We start from the raw sequence: 15712 nt of genomic DNA, 5'->3' as shown, positions 1-15712 counted from the left end.
TCTTATGTGACTGTCTATATACCATGTGACTATCTTATGTGACTGTCTATATACCATGTGACTATCTTATGTGACTGTCTATATACCATGTGACTATCTTATGTGACTGTCTATATACCATGTGACTATCTTATGTGACTGTCTATATACCATGTGACTATCTTATGTGACTGTATATATACCATCTGATTATCTTATGTGACTGTCTATATACCATGTTACTATCTTATGTGACTGTCTATATACCATGTGACTATCTTATGTGACTGTCTATATACCATGTGACTATCTTATGTGACTGTCTATATACCATGTGACTATCTTATGTGACTGTCTATATACCAAGTGACTATCTTATGTGACTGTCTATATACCATGTTACTATCTTATGTGACTGTCTATATACCATGTGACTATCTTATGTGACTGTCTATATACCATGTGACTATCTTATGTGACTGTCTATATACCATGTGACTATCTTATGTGACTGTCTATATACCAAGTGACTATCTTATGTGACTGTCTATATACCATGTTACTATCTTATGTGACTGTCTATATACCATGTGACTACCTTATGTGACTATCTCTATACCATGTGACTATCTTATCTGTTGTGTTAAGCTGTTCTCCTGCTCCTTATCTTCAGTCTGACTGCTTGTATACCTTATATCCATCTCAGTATTCAGTATCACATATACAAGTCTATGAAACAAGGATGAGTTGAGTAGGAATCTCCTATAGACTGGTTAACTGATTTATTGCCTCATTCTGTGCACTATTAGCCTCTCATCTACAACCTAGCAGTGTTAAAATTTGCAAGGAATACCAAAATGTAACAGTAGCAATTATTTGAGTCTTTTCTTACCCCCCTCCCCTCTACATTACTAATATGGGGAAGAAAATCTGAAAAGTGGAGAGGAACATATATTTTTTTAATAAGATATATTATAAGTTTTCATATTTTAACCTGGACTATTCATTTATGTAAAGTTTATATATAACTGGATGTACGCTTTAAGACCTCATAGGTCAAACCCTAAAATGACTTCATACTTCAGACGTCAGACCCCCAAATAATCCAGACCCCATGCCATAAAATGACCCCAGATATCAGAACCTACAGATTACTCCTATATATGCTCTGCAATCCCATCGGTGAGAGTTTAATGGCTTTAGTTTAGTTACTTTTCAGTTTTCAGTGAGTGCAGAGACTCTGAGCCATCACTACAGTCGGATATGGGGGAGGGAAAGGAGCATTTTACTTTAACATGATATATTACAAAGTCAATTCTTTTTGCACAGACTTCATGATATGAAGGACGTATGACATATGTAATGCATCGGTACTCTATAATTACCCTTTGCAGCTGCCATAAAGCACATACCCGGCGTCTACGCGTATTATTATATTATTATATCTTATAAGTGAGTTTTGCATTTTGGTTTTATTTCCTGATCCAAGTTCTTCTTTTCCCTATAATTGCATCCCCTCATGTTAAACACCTATTTATCTCCCCACCCCTCCCCCTCTTACAAGTCATAAGCGAGTATCGGCGACTTCTTCGGGGTTATCTGGCGACCGAGCGGTCTTTCCCTGCAGATCTGCACATTTCCATGGCAGGTTATGTCTGTCTCTTACTTCTGTCTCCGATCATCTATCATCTATAATTATTTCTCCTGGGCTTGTGCTATATAATTAGGTAATGACGGCGGTTTATAGCGCATTACAATTACTATATTTTCATTATTGGATATGCACTTCGGCACAAAGCAAAGTCTCATTACCTGCTCGTACTGTCATAAATCCACAGGAAGTCTTTTTTCGTTTTCCATATTGCTTCCATTTGTCTCCATTGGCATCGCTTAGTTACTTGCCTATTATGATTATTCCCTATTGGTGGGTCTAACGCTGAGAAAAGATGGGGAGGGCTGGGAGGGGATTGGGGTTTTGCAAATATTGCACCCAAATATGTAGACCCTATAAAAACACTCACTAGCTCAGAACCGGCCCCCACCGGTATCAGACAGATTTGGGCTGATGCCAACTTTTCATTGAAGCATTTAAGTTCCAATCCAACTCCCACTTTTTTGCCTTGTTTTGGGCCAGAATGGGCAGAATTTTCCAAAATTGGTAGAAAAATTCAGAACAATTCTGGCACATTTGGGACACTTTGTAGCTCTCCACCCATTGGCCCTATGGTTTGGGTGGATATGGTAGACACAGAATGTGAACGCTTGATACATGTGTGCAAGAGACTCTATGAGATTCTGGACTGTGTAACTCAGGGGTAGGGAACGTACGGCTCTCCAGCTGTTGCAAAACTACAACTCCCAGCATGCATACTGGCTCTGCTGTTCTGGGAACTCCCATGGAAGTGAATGGAGCATGCTGGGAGTTGTAGTTTCACAGCAGCTGGAGAGCCAAAGGTTCCCTACCCCTGGTGTAACTGTTGTGAGTCAGACCTGGCTCACTCCTTGTTCCTGCTGTGTTGTGCGGAGGCACCCGACCCAATCCCTATCAAGTGCCTGTACTGGCGCTGGGATAGGCCGCAAGCTTCCGCTTGATTGTGCGGAGGTTCTGGTTTCCCCCTAGCACCAGAACCGGCACTTCCGGGGTCAGGTGGGTCAGCGGCGGGCCTGAGGCTATTTAGGCTACGCTTCTGCCTTCTGATACCACGTCACCTCCAGTTATCGACTTGGCGTGACCACGAATCTGCTCCTTGGGTATCTGCGTCAACTCCCTGGATTACCTTCCTGTTCACCTACCACTCCAAACCATCTTCTCTCTGGGACTTCACTCTAAGGTTAGTGTCCGAGTCCTCCTACTCGGGGTTCGCTGGGTGAGTGTTGCTCTCTGGGCAGTTGCGGATCCGGGCCATGGACTTTAACCAAGTCCAACTCCACCATCAGGAGCGCTGGTAAAGAACTTTGGGGCCTTGTTCTGCTCCAGTTGGGAGAGCGTAGCACACCCAGGACTGTTTTTGCCCCAGCACTTGGGGATACTAGCTGCCCAGGACTTACTGAGCTATTTGTTGCATCCAGTTCCTAACAGTTCCCCTAATAGGTTGCTTTATGTCATCCATATATTACGGATACAATATAAATGTCTGCGGTCAGGATTCCCTTTCAATCAATAGGGACATGCTTATTCAATTATAATATATTACTAAATAAGCGATGGAACCCCATTCCTGTATAACGAAAGCAACAACAACTTAGTATTAGCACAAAAAGAAGGGTAAAGAGGGGCCACACGGTGGCTTAGTGGTTAGCACTGCAGACTTGCAGCGCTGGAGTCCTGGTGTTCAAATCCCACCAAGGGCAAAAAAACATCTGCAATGAGTTTGTATGTTCTCCCCGTGTTTGCATGGATTTCCTTCCCATATTCCAAAAAAGACATACTGATAGGGAAAAATGTACAGTGTGAGCTCTATGTGGGGCTCACAATCTACAAAAAAAAAAGAAAAAAGAAGGGTGAAGCAATAAAAGCAGAAAGGTTGTAAGTTACGAGCCTGAGCTAAAATACGGATGAGTAATCAAGTGCGTCGTGTCTCATCGCATGTGCTGGCAATTAATAATGTTCTAGGTTTGTTGTGCCAACCATAAAGCCCTGGGAATATACATGGTTTCTAATACAGTATATTCATCTCCTGTATACTCACGCTTCATTGTATCGGTCATGTTGTATCTGAGCTGTAAAGTGACATGACGCTATAGGCTCAATGGCCCAGATTTACTAATATTTAGGCAGTGTACAGTGAGACAGGCAATCTGAAAATACACCAGATTTATCACAGTGACTACTGCTGGATGATAGATCTGGAGTATCTTTATACTGTCTACTTTATGTGTATACCATATTTCAGTTGACTTACTTAGATACAATTTTGGCACGGTTAAGCCGCTCTTCCTTTTTCAGAAACATCGCACCCAAGTTGAAAAATTTTAACCCAAACTAGGTGCGCCGAGATGAGCCAAGGATGTTCCACACTTACGTCAGTGACCGGTTACATTAGTTATGTGGGCCAATGTAACAGAAGTGAAAAGTTACAGAACATTTACACAAACTGTTACACAATAAAGATGAAATCAAGCAGATGTTTGCACAAATAAGACTAGGTTCACACACATGCGGGGATTGGATGGTGGATCGGTGACTGACTTAACCGAGTCTTAAACTTGTACAAATCTATTAGTGAGACTTTGCTACAAATGTATCCATTCTAAGAACCCGTTCTATGTCCTTGTCTGTTCTTGACAAGCAGAAAATATTCGCTTTGAATTGCTGAAGCAGAAATTTTCTGCTTGGCAAATTAATGGTTAAATTCCTAAATGTGTAGTGTTTGTAGATATACAGTGTTATATGAAGTGTGGTATATGTCTGGTGTGTTATGTTGTACATGTGCCTACCAGGGTACTATAGACTTATGTTATACTGATAGTGTTGCCTTATCTTAGTGTATGTACATGTATAGTGTATGTATATGTATAGTATAGGTATAGGATATGTATAAGTGTGTATGTATATGTCTGGTGTGTTGTGTAGTACCAGGGTACTATAGACTTATGTTATACTGATATTGTTGCCTTATCTTAGTGTATCTACTTGTATAGTGTATGTATATGTATAGTATAGGTATAGGATATGTATAAGTGTGTATGTATGTGTCTGGTGTGTTGTGTGGTTCATGTCCCTACCAGGGTACTATAGACTTCTGTTATACTGATATTGTCGCCTTATCTTGGTCTGTTTCCCCATAAAGCGCTTTTTCTCTTGCTTTCCTGCAGCATTTCTGGAGCTCTGACCTTTCCCTTCATTTATTTTACTAATTATGTTGCCTGTAATAAAGAGAAAAATCATTATTTCCTAAATGATCCCCTCAGGTGAACAAGAATCCAGATAAATTATAGAAATCTTATAAACACATTTCATTTAAAGGAAACTTGATTAAGGTGCTTCATGCATAGAGTTAACTTAAAGGGGTTGTCCCCATGTACGTCACAAGCCGGGGCCGAGACCTGAGAGTCACATGATCACAGAGACCAATCAGCAGTCACTGGAGAGAGACCGATGACATCACTCATTGACGCCATGGAGACACATAGGTCTGCATAAGAGCTGTATACATAAAATTGTAGGATAACAAATTCACTTAGTTTTTTATTTTCAATGCACTGGAGCCATAAAGGGATATAGAAGGAGTGATATATGTTACTAGATTCTACAAGAATATTCTTACACAACATAACGTAGAGACATTGAGGGGTTCACAATACCGGACACCACATTCTGTTTGTTGGATTTTTTCCCATAGACTGGGGTGGGGGGGGGGTATTGATTTTTTGCCTCGTCTCAGATTTGAAGACTCGGCACATTTGTACGTCTTGTTCTTCGGCAGACATTCTGCATTGGCAGGGCGACGTCTTTGACGGATTCCAAATCCTCCTCTTCTCCGAAGCAAGAGAGTAACAAATGAGCAAATAAATATTAAAGGACATTTCGGGCAGAGACGGGTGTGAAGTGCTGAGCTGGCCGCGGTGGGCTCATCCTCAATTGCTTGTGTCAATGTCTTATAGACAGTTTTGTCTTGCTGGGCTGTGAATTTGCACCATCATCTCTGCTGATCCTCCGACAGCCTGAACATCGACGTCCCCGAAGGCTCCGAGGGAAGAGGAATCGAACTGTGAGCTCAAGTATCTTCTCCTCAGGAGTCGGGTTATTTGATAAATGTTACTAAAGTTGTGCCTTGAAATCTCGTGTAACAGCGGAGAAAAATGGCCAATCTATTCCTGCGGGTTCTCAGCTTGGCACAGAGAGGTAGCAATGAAGATCCCGAAGAGATACAATGTAGCGCAACGGAAAGGGAACTGATCAAAAGCTCCAAAAACATAAGAGAATTGTGAGCTGAAACAGGAGACCCCTCCAGGATACAAATGGGGTTGACTCTTGTTTTTTCCTAAACCAGGGCCATGATGGTGCCCCTTAAAGGGAGTCTGTCAGGTCTCAGATGCCTCCCAAACCAATAATAGGGGACTTTAATAGAAGTAGAACCATAAATTCAAAGTCACAGGTCAGTGAAGTAATGAAGAGGTGATCATCATTATGGATATGCAAATGAACTGGAAGTGCACTGGGGGCGGGGCCTGATTGACCAGATTTAGCGACGGACAGGTGACACGATATACTTACATAGAGGCATGTGTTGGAGATTTTATTGTGAGGTCTACATTGCGGAATATTTATGCCGTATAACTCTGATGTGACCAAAACAAGAGCCTTAATGGTTTTATTAACCGTCCATGTTTATACGTTGTATCTCATTAAGAGAACCCTTGTTCATCTGGATGTTATAGAAGTGACCCGCACTTAGGACAATCCTTTATCAGAATGGAGATCTACTCTATAGCAGTGTTTCCCGTTAGACTTGGGCCAAGCATGTATTACATAGTCGGCCATTCATGCCCAGGGGCGCTATATAATGTTATATTTACCCTGTAGTGACCGCTGTAAGAGAGATCCCTGGCTGAGGCTTCCCTTGGTGGGATGAAATGGGTTGTCTTTGATGGGACATCTCCATTAAAGGGATACTAAGGATCAGAAGGGGAAATGTCTCATTAGGAAGAGACTGGTCCAGGGACTTATTAGACCATGCATTCTGCACAAAGAATCCTGGGTAAAGAATTTGGTCCTAGCGCCATCTAGAAGGTAATGCCTTTTTTTTTTTTTTTTTAAGAAACCACCAGTGAGTTTTTAGTTGTATTTCCTTACCCACAATTCTTAGCAAGGCATGCAAGGTCTAATAAGTCCATGTACCAGTCTCTCCCTAATGAGACATTACCCCTTCTCACTCAAATCAAGATCTCTTTTAGTAGGCAGTGCAAGGAGCAAATTCCTCTTTTTCACCAAGGAGGTTTTATTTGTACCTTCTAACTAGGGAGAACCAGACGTTTTTGTATCAGTTCCAACCCCAAGATATCATTGAAACTAACTCCCGACTCCCAAGCGGCTCCACCTTCCCCCCCTCCAATTGTGTTCACATGATTCAGGATTGGAACCAGTCCAGAAACTTGTTATTTGTCCACAGTAGAACTTCTAGGAAATATCGAAACTCTTCTTGAGGAACCCAAGAGGAATGCTTTGGTTTTAAGGTGTCCCTGAAACTTTTGCATCTGTTCTTAGAGAAGTCGTGTAGAACAGGCATTGGCAACATGCAAACCCAGGGAATGCAAGGCTCATTGCACCGTAGACCCATTCATTCAAACCCCCCCCCCCCCAACAAGATGTCCTGCACATCCTACTGAGTCTGTAAGACATAACATTAGAAGGGGGGAAATCACTTCAACCCTATGGGCGTGTTAAGAGAAGCTTTGGATTTGCAACTTTGTAACAGGAAAACAAGACTCCTGTCCCTACAAAGTGTATTTTTACATGACTTTTTATTTTATTTTTTAGGATACTTTGTAACATTCTTTATATCATATACAATATTCTAATATGCTTTCTGTATTTATTCGCTTTGTAAGATCTCGGCTTGCTGCATTTTTCATTTGTCTTTGAAAGTTTTTATCTGCGATTAAAACTTCCGAATTCCCATTATGCCTCACATTTCTACCACAGAACATGGCGTCGGTGCCAGAGTCTTAAAAATTCTGGGAACGCTTTGCGCAATCACATAAACCAAAGGCTGCCTTGTCATTTTCAGTGCTGTAAAAGGTCTTCTATAGCAAATATACATCAAAGGTCATAAAATAATATCATCACGAAGACTTTGTATCCAATACAGCGAATTAGAATAGTAGAGATACGAGCGGAAAGAAGATGGAACACAAGGATAGAAGTTTCCCGCAGTCAGACTATAATGAAATATTTAGATACATTTAGAGAGAAGAGAATTTGGTTTCAGAAAAGTTTAATTACTTTGTAATAAATAGAATAACGATAATAAAAAGTTCTAATTTATTCTGTGCGTTGATTCTTCTCAATATTCACAAATGGTTTTGCTGTCGCTAAATGGAAACAATTGTGTGAGACCTAAAACTTATCACAGATGAGGGTTTGTTACAATTATATCCGATGTACTGGACAATAACAAATGGATACATTGATTTGTTTTTGTAAGGCCTGGTTCACTTCTGCGCACAATTCTCTGTTGTTTGGGTTCGCCGAACGCGTTAAAGAAAAGTTGGCTGAACCAGATGACTAACTTACGCCAATGTCAATTGAAGGGCCCATCTGAGAAACTGAACAACGGAGCGACAGATTGCTAAAAGAGTGCCCAGCAGAGTCCATGGACCATAATGGGGTCTGTCAAGTGTCCATCTGTCACATATGGATCATTCAAGCACATGACACAGTGCAGTTGTCAGTTGTCGACTCACTGAACTTGCTTAACCTTGCACTCACCCTTCAAACAGGCTGCAAATTGAGCGTAAGTCGCACTCCATATCCATACCGCCACCACCACTTAATGGACACCAACCCAATCTTGGTTGCAGAATGGACAAACCACAACTCTCTCAGATGTGACAGCTCTGTTAAATCCAGTGTCCAGCCACATCTCCCTGCCAGGGTGCCCCCCTCCTCTTATTCCCCAATGCAGGAGCCTGAGAAAGAAGGATGTTTTTCTGGCTGCGTTGACATCATTACTCCTCCCTTCCTCCTTTGACATCTGTTTGTCCAGGAGTAATAAAATTGCTTGGCTGGGGCCAAAAGGGACAATCTCCGCTTGTATATACATGAAACACTGAAGCAAATTGATCAGCAACGTATACAACATGCAGAAGACGGAAACCTGATAACGGAGACCCGAACACTGGTGTGAACCCAGCGTCACTAATGATAGTGTTTCACCGGTATGAGTTTGTTTACCTGTAATATTAGTATAACATTATCTTCTTGTGTACCAACATACGATCGTTCTGTACTATTCTCGCCGCCGCAGGTAACACAATTAATTAATTAGAATGTAATGAACTGACTTGACGGCAGCGAGCGCTACGTGGAGAGAAAGCTAAGCCGTAAGTAATCAGGAAATAAGACAGCGTGTCCTCACTGATTACCTGGCTGGAAATATTGCTCTTTTTTTCTCTTTTGTCCCTCCGCACCACCAGGTCGATACATCGAGTGCAGCAATTTATCTTCATGCAGGTGGATAATGAGTCTCCGATCTTAACAAACATTTGGTATTTGTGTCCAGGTCACTACATTGTTGTGGGGGGCAAAAAAAAAATTTCAATTGTAAAAAGACTATTGTTACAATGAATCCGATGGTAGGGAAAGATTTACTAATGATGTCTAATAGCTAGTGCTGCAGATTTATCACAGTGGCCGATGATATTTATACACAGCAGAGCTTTAGAATGACTAGTTTACCATTTAATGGCTTTGTTTATGCAAAATGTTGGCACTATATGACCCTTTCCATTAAGCCATACCCCTGTGGTGTACTGCAGGGATGGGGAGTCAGGATAGGGACCAAATTTTGGGTGCAGTTGGAATCCAAGTCAGAAAAAAGTTACCAACTCTTTAAAAGTAAATGATCAATTTTCAATTTGATCCTTGTCCTTGACTTTTTTGGGGCAATGATGATTCTGGCACGGGGAAGAGACTTTAAAACATATACACGGCCTTATGCTTGGTTCACATCCGCGTTTGGTAATCCGTTCGGTGAGTCTGCATAGAGAACCCCCCAAACAGATTGCCAAACGCATTGGCAAGTGGTGTGCAGTGAAAGCACACGGACCCCATAGACTATAATGGGGTCCGTGTGCTTGCCGCGCGCTGCCCGCATAAATCATGCAGACTGTAAAGTAGATTGTGAACTACTTTCCTGTCCGCATGTTCCCTGCAGAGATCTTGCAGCAAGCACACGGACCCCATTATAGTCTATGGGGTCCGTGTGCTTTCACTGCACACCACTTGCACCCCATGTGGACTCCCCCGAATGGAATACCAACGCAGTTGTGAATTAGGCCTTACACAGTCAGTGTGCTGACCACATAAACACCACAAGTGAGAAACAGCACAACGTAGAATTCTATAACAAGATTCTCTAGAAATTCTATTTCCTGGGGAATTCGCCTATTAGTAGGGCTGAGACAAGGGTTCGGGGTTTCTTCGTACCTAGAGGCATTTACATTAGAATGAATGCAAAGATACAATTCAGCTCATTGTGGAAGGAAAGGTCGTGCGACACATCTTGCTCTGACTTTATCATAGAAAACAATGTAAAGGCGCGATCACAAGAGACGGCCGAGAGCGCATAAAACACCCGCTGGTAGTGTGGAAGCATAAATCATATATATACTGTATACTGTGCTGTATTATAGGGATGGCAGAGACACATGTCAGGGAACTCTCTGCCTTCCAATAAATCTATTTACGTCCTGATACATTGTGGAACTCGAGGTTATTTGTATCCTGACCTCACATCTCAGCTTTAGCACGGTTACTATTAGAACAGGGAACATGGAGACGAACGGACTCAACTCATGACCGAAGCCATTGAAGAAAAAGTCCAGTTAAAGAGATTAGAAGATGTTTATGTATATTAAATGTCATGTTCATCTTGGCTACATCTTCTTCAAGGTTCCAGGCTGTACAACAATATATAGAGTATGGGCACTTTGCATTAACCCTTCCACACCTGTCCTTATGACACTCTACTCCATCTATATGTCATGTCCTGCAGTCCGGGGTGTCGCTGCATCTCATAGGGCTGACAGAGCAAGTCAAGAATTGCCCCCTAGCTCGCTGTCAGGAGTATTGCAAACCTAATTACTTTTACTTGAGCAGCATCCAAGGGATCGATGGTAGCGTGATATATCAGATCTTCTGTTCAGAGCCTACAGAGAGGAGCCAGATAACAGAAAGCCACTGTGGCGTATTCCCAAGCAAAGGAAACATGTTCAAGGGCGAGTACAAGGTGATGGGAGCGGATTGGGGTGATAGGACTAACTCTGCGGCTCTTACACAGCACGACGTAGGTTAATACCTAATATCACTTGTCATCTACAGCAGTGAAGAGGTTAATGGTATCATCTATGATCCTTTAAGATGATGGCTTAATACCAAGTCATTCAAATTAAAGGGGTTGTCTGATGCTCCCTCCCATTTCCGGCCAGAACTTTTGCACAGCACTGTAGATTTATAGGACCCATTGCCCTCCATCAGTTCTTCTCGGGACTTGCAGCCAGTTTTTGGGCAGGGAGGTTGTTCCCGCCGCCATCTTGGAGAACTAAGCCCGGATCTTCTATGGATGTTGCTTGGTCCAATCCGTCTGTCTCTTCATGTCACCCCAGACAGACTGGAGGATGATGAGATCAGGGCTATATCTATAGGGGCCGGATCATCACTCCCAGGACTCCTCCTCCAAAGGGGCAAAGGTCACACCACATATTGATGGGAACAAAAAATAAACTGTTAACCCTTCGATTGCTGAAAGCGTTCTTACTGTGAAGCATTTTTTCCATACCTGCCTAAAAGTTTTGGTAGTGTAAATCTGGCTCTCATTGGCCGCTGGCTCCTTATAGGTAAGAAAGTAGTTTCATGTATAAGTAAATATTATATGCCCCAAAATCCCCCACCTGGAATATCCCCCATAGACCGGGCTCATTGGCTGGCGCGGTGTATAGTTATTAGCAGGACATTAGATTCTCGTCTGTTCTAATGGACGTTACGTTTATAGGGACATTTGTGACCTTTGCCCTCCAATGAGACGATGGTAAGTATTTCCCGTATTCTCGGCGTTAGTGTCTGCGCTACCTGCCTTGTAAGAGCAATTAAGATAATGGCTTTATATTCTATGTGCTGGTCATAATTTAGGAGGAGGTTTCCCTTGAAAAAAAAATTAAGTGGTGATATAATACATTGCTACATGGAAGACAAGTATTTATTTAGTGGTTCCCCTAGGACAGGGGTAGGGACCCTTCGGCTCTCCAGCTGCCGTGAAACTACAACTCCCAGCATGCTCCATTCACTTCCATGGGAGTTCCAAGAACAGCAGACTAAGTATGCATGCTGGGAGTTGTAGTTTTGCAACAGCTGGAGAACCGTACGTTCCCTACCCCTGTTCTAGAGATATCAGCTGGTGGGGGCTTCCAATAGTCAGACCTCCCTCCCCCAGGATGAGATTTTACCCAGAAACCCAAAATATCAAATAGGTTATGAGAGCCCGTCACCCCTTTCCATGTTCCAGGTGAAGCAATGCAATATTTAATGAACTTCATCTGCAGAGACAGAAACATAAAATGGATGACACGTTGTGTTTTTAGGGAGGCGCAGTGCTGGGACTTGTAGCAACAACCATTCTTGTCATGCTCTGTGAGCACAAATAGAAGCTCATTGTGTTTTCATTAAATATGAAGAATTAGGTTTCAAAACCAATAAATTGTATGAGTGAAAGCTACACGACTGTCAGCGGCCGTTTGTCATCCGCCTCTCCGCAATGATCGTTCTCTCCTAGGCTGTTCTTTTGGTTTATGGAGCAGCCACCAAATTGATAGAGCAAACTCCCACTCCGAGTATATAAAGTACACTTATAGTCATAATGGAGACAATGAGGCGTCCGTGCAGAGAGATGAAGACATAAATCACTTCTAGTTGTTAGATCAGGGGTCGGCAACCCCTGGCACGCGTGCCAAGACTGGCACGCGAGGCATATTTTGCTGGCACGGCAGGCAGCCTGAGACTTCACACTAAATTTAGAGAGAGAGAGAGAGCGCGTCCTTTCAGTGCTCTGCTAGAGCTGAGGTGTAGGACACGCCCCCTTCTCTCCCTGTCCACCAATCAGAGGTGAGCCTCTCCCTGCACAGGATAAGGGCTCCCTGGACCTGCTGCTACGCGTGAGGAGGAGAGGAAGCAAAGTGAAAGTAAACACAACACCAGGTACGTGTGTGTTACTAACTATTCTTATGAATGTCAGGCATTTGGTTTTATTAATTTAGTTTTAGTAACTCCATGTGCCTCACATTAATAGCAGTTAACCCCATCATGTCCCTCACATTAACCCTGTGTGGCTCACATAAGGGTTACTGATATGTGATACATATGGAGGTACTAATAAAGGACCTAAATAATGAAGATATTCACTTATTACCTCCATATGTCTCACATATCAGTGTCCCTTATGTAAAGCACACAGAGGGTTAATGTAAGGGACATGATGGGGTTAACTGCTATTACTATGAGGCACATTGAGTTGTAACCTGCAATGCACATGACCAGACTCTTTATCTACAACTGCGGATAAAGTACAGACCTATATATTTCAATTGACCCATATATACAGCCATTCTTTTACAGCCAAATTGAAGAGCTGAAAACTATGGAGCAGGTCCTATATGTGTCCTATACATCCCCTATATCTGTCCTATACATCCCCTATATCTGTCCTATACATCCCCTATATCTGTCCTATACATCCCCTATATCTGTCCTATACATCCCCTATATCTGTCCTATACATCCCCTATATCTGCCCTATACATCCCCTATATCTGTCCTATACATCCCCTATATCTGTCCTATACATCCCCTATATGTGTCCTATACATCCCCTATATGTGTCCTATACATCCCCTATATCTGTCCTATACATCCCCTATATCTGTCCTATACATCCCCTATATCTGTCCTATACATCCCCTATATCTGTCCTATACATCCCCTATATCTGTCCTATACATCCCCTATATCTGTCTGCTTTTGCAGCCCTGTCAATTCATTTTCAATGTATAGGTCAGTGAAAACCACATGCGTGCCATTTGTATGCAGGAGGCGTAAGGCTGAGGCCCCACGTTGCAGAAATGCGGCATTTTTGTTGCAGATTTTGATGCGGTTTATTTCAACCATAGCTAAAAATGGCCACAGAAGGAATGGGAAATATATAGGGAGCTTCTTATATGTTTCCCTTCTGCTCAATCCACTCCTGGCTTAGGCTCAGAAAAACACAGCAAAATATGTAACAAAAAAAGCTGTGTTTCAACAACGTGGGGGCCTTAGGCTAAAGCCCCACGTTGCAGAAACAGCTTTTTTTCGTTGCAGATTTTGCTGGTTTTTTGAGCCGAAGCCAGGAGTAGATTGAGCAGGAGGGAGACTTATAAGAAGCTTCCTATATATTTCCCATTCGTTTTCTAGCCATTCTTGGCTTTGACGGAAAGAAAAACGCAGCCAAATCTGCAATAAAAAAGCTGCATTTTTGTAATGTGGGGCCTCAGCCTTAGTGTGATTCTATTGGATGGTGACACTGTAACTAGATGCAATTATAGCCAAATACAGCTCCTGGGCACCAGTGCATTCACTTTGTTGAAAGTGTGACACCCATTAATTCCTGGCTGGGGTTTTGCTGTTACTGCACCGCCAGGAACTAAAAGTGACAAATTAATCTGCGCTTCACTTAGGGAGCGTTCACACTACCGTTGGTGTCCGACAGCTAGTGTCCGCTGCTAATGTCTGTTCAAAATCTTGTGCGGATATTAGTATCGGACACTAGCTGTGTCCGTGACATTTTGCATTGATTTAAATGGACATCGGGTGCGTTCGTTTACTGGATGTAGCATACAGGTACATTGTGTGTCAGCTCTTTACAGGTGTGACCTTACTCTGCTCCCAGTCACATACATTACCACTAATTATGGGTTACGCATGTACTTACATTGCTTCTAAAGGAAAAGAACATGTATATCCAGGCAAATAGTGGTAAGCGCATGTGGCTGGGAGCGCAGTATGACAGCACCCCTATGTTGCGGTTTGTGCTATATGACTTTAGTGTAGGTGTCGTCAGCTTTACAATTATTGACCGGCACTCCGAGGACCTCATCTTTGATTTTTTAATTTAAATCGGCACGCCGAACAGAAAAGGTTGCCTACCCCTGTGTTAGATCATTCTCACAAACATCACCTTATTTACATTTGTAGACAATTAAATGTCTTTGCAAATGTAAGCACTTAAACATTTTGCAGAATTTTAAGGATTTTCTCTAACCGTCTTGTGACAGTCTGCTGTTATCCGACGTGATCAGTTGACAAGGAACTTATCTTATTCCTCCTATTGTTTACACAGCGTTGCTATAACCACAGACCAGGGAAATAGGACGTGATGTCACTTACTCAGTGGACAGGACAATCCGTTCAGCTAATTGCAGTTTACTGATAAAGCTGAGTCTGTTATCTCTCTATGTAAATACACAGATAACACCAAGTCCATTCTGTACAAGCATCTGCAGATTATTTGTTCAGCAGGGAGGGGGAGGAGAAATACAGAAAGTGAGAAGCAGACACTGCATGCAAAGCTGAAACAAGGAGATGGGAAAACCCTTTTAATTGACTCAGTTCCAAGATTAATTTATAGTCGAAGAAATTCGGTACAAAACACATCTTCAATTGGCTTAAAACATGGTGCATAACTCTGTTAGTGCTTCTAGGAACCTATCTCTAAAACATAGTATAGAATACTCTTAGGGCTCCTAGGAACCTATCTATAAAACATAGTGTATGACACTGTCAGGGCTCCTAGGAACCTATCTATAATACATAGTGTATGACAATGTCAGGGCTCCTAGGAACCTATCTATAATACATAGTGTATAACACTGTCAGGACTCCTAGGAACCTATCTATAAAACATAGTGTATGACACTGTCAGGGCTCCTAGGAACCTATCTATAATACATAGTGTAGATACTGTCAGGACTCCTAGGAACCTAT

Source organism: Leptodactylus fuscus, chromosome 3, assembly GCF_031893055.1.
Source record: "Leptodactylus fuscus isolate aLepFus1 chromosome 3, aLepFus1.hap2, whole genome shotgun sequence".
NCBI lineage: Eukaryota > Metazoa > Chordata > Amphibia > Anura > Leptodactylidae > Leptodactylus > Leptodactylus fuscus.
This window is presented reverse-complemented; position numbering follows the sequence as displayed.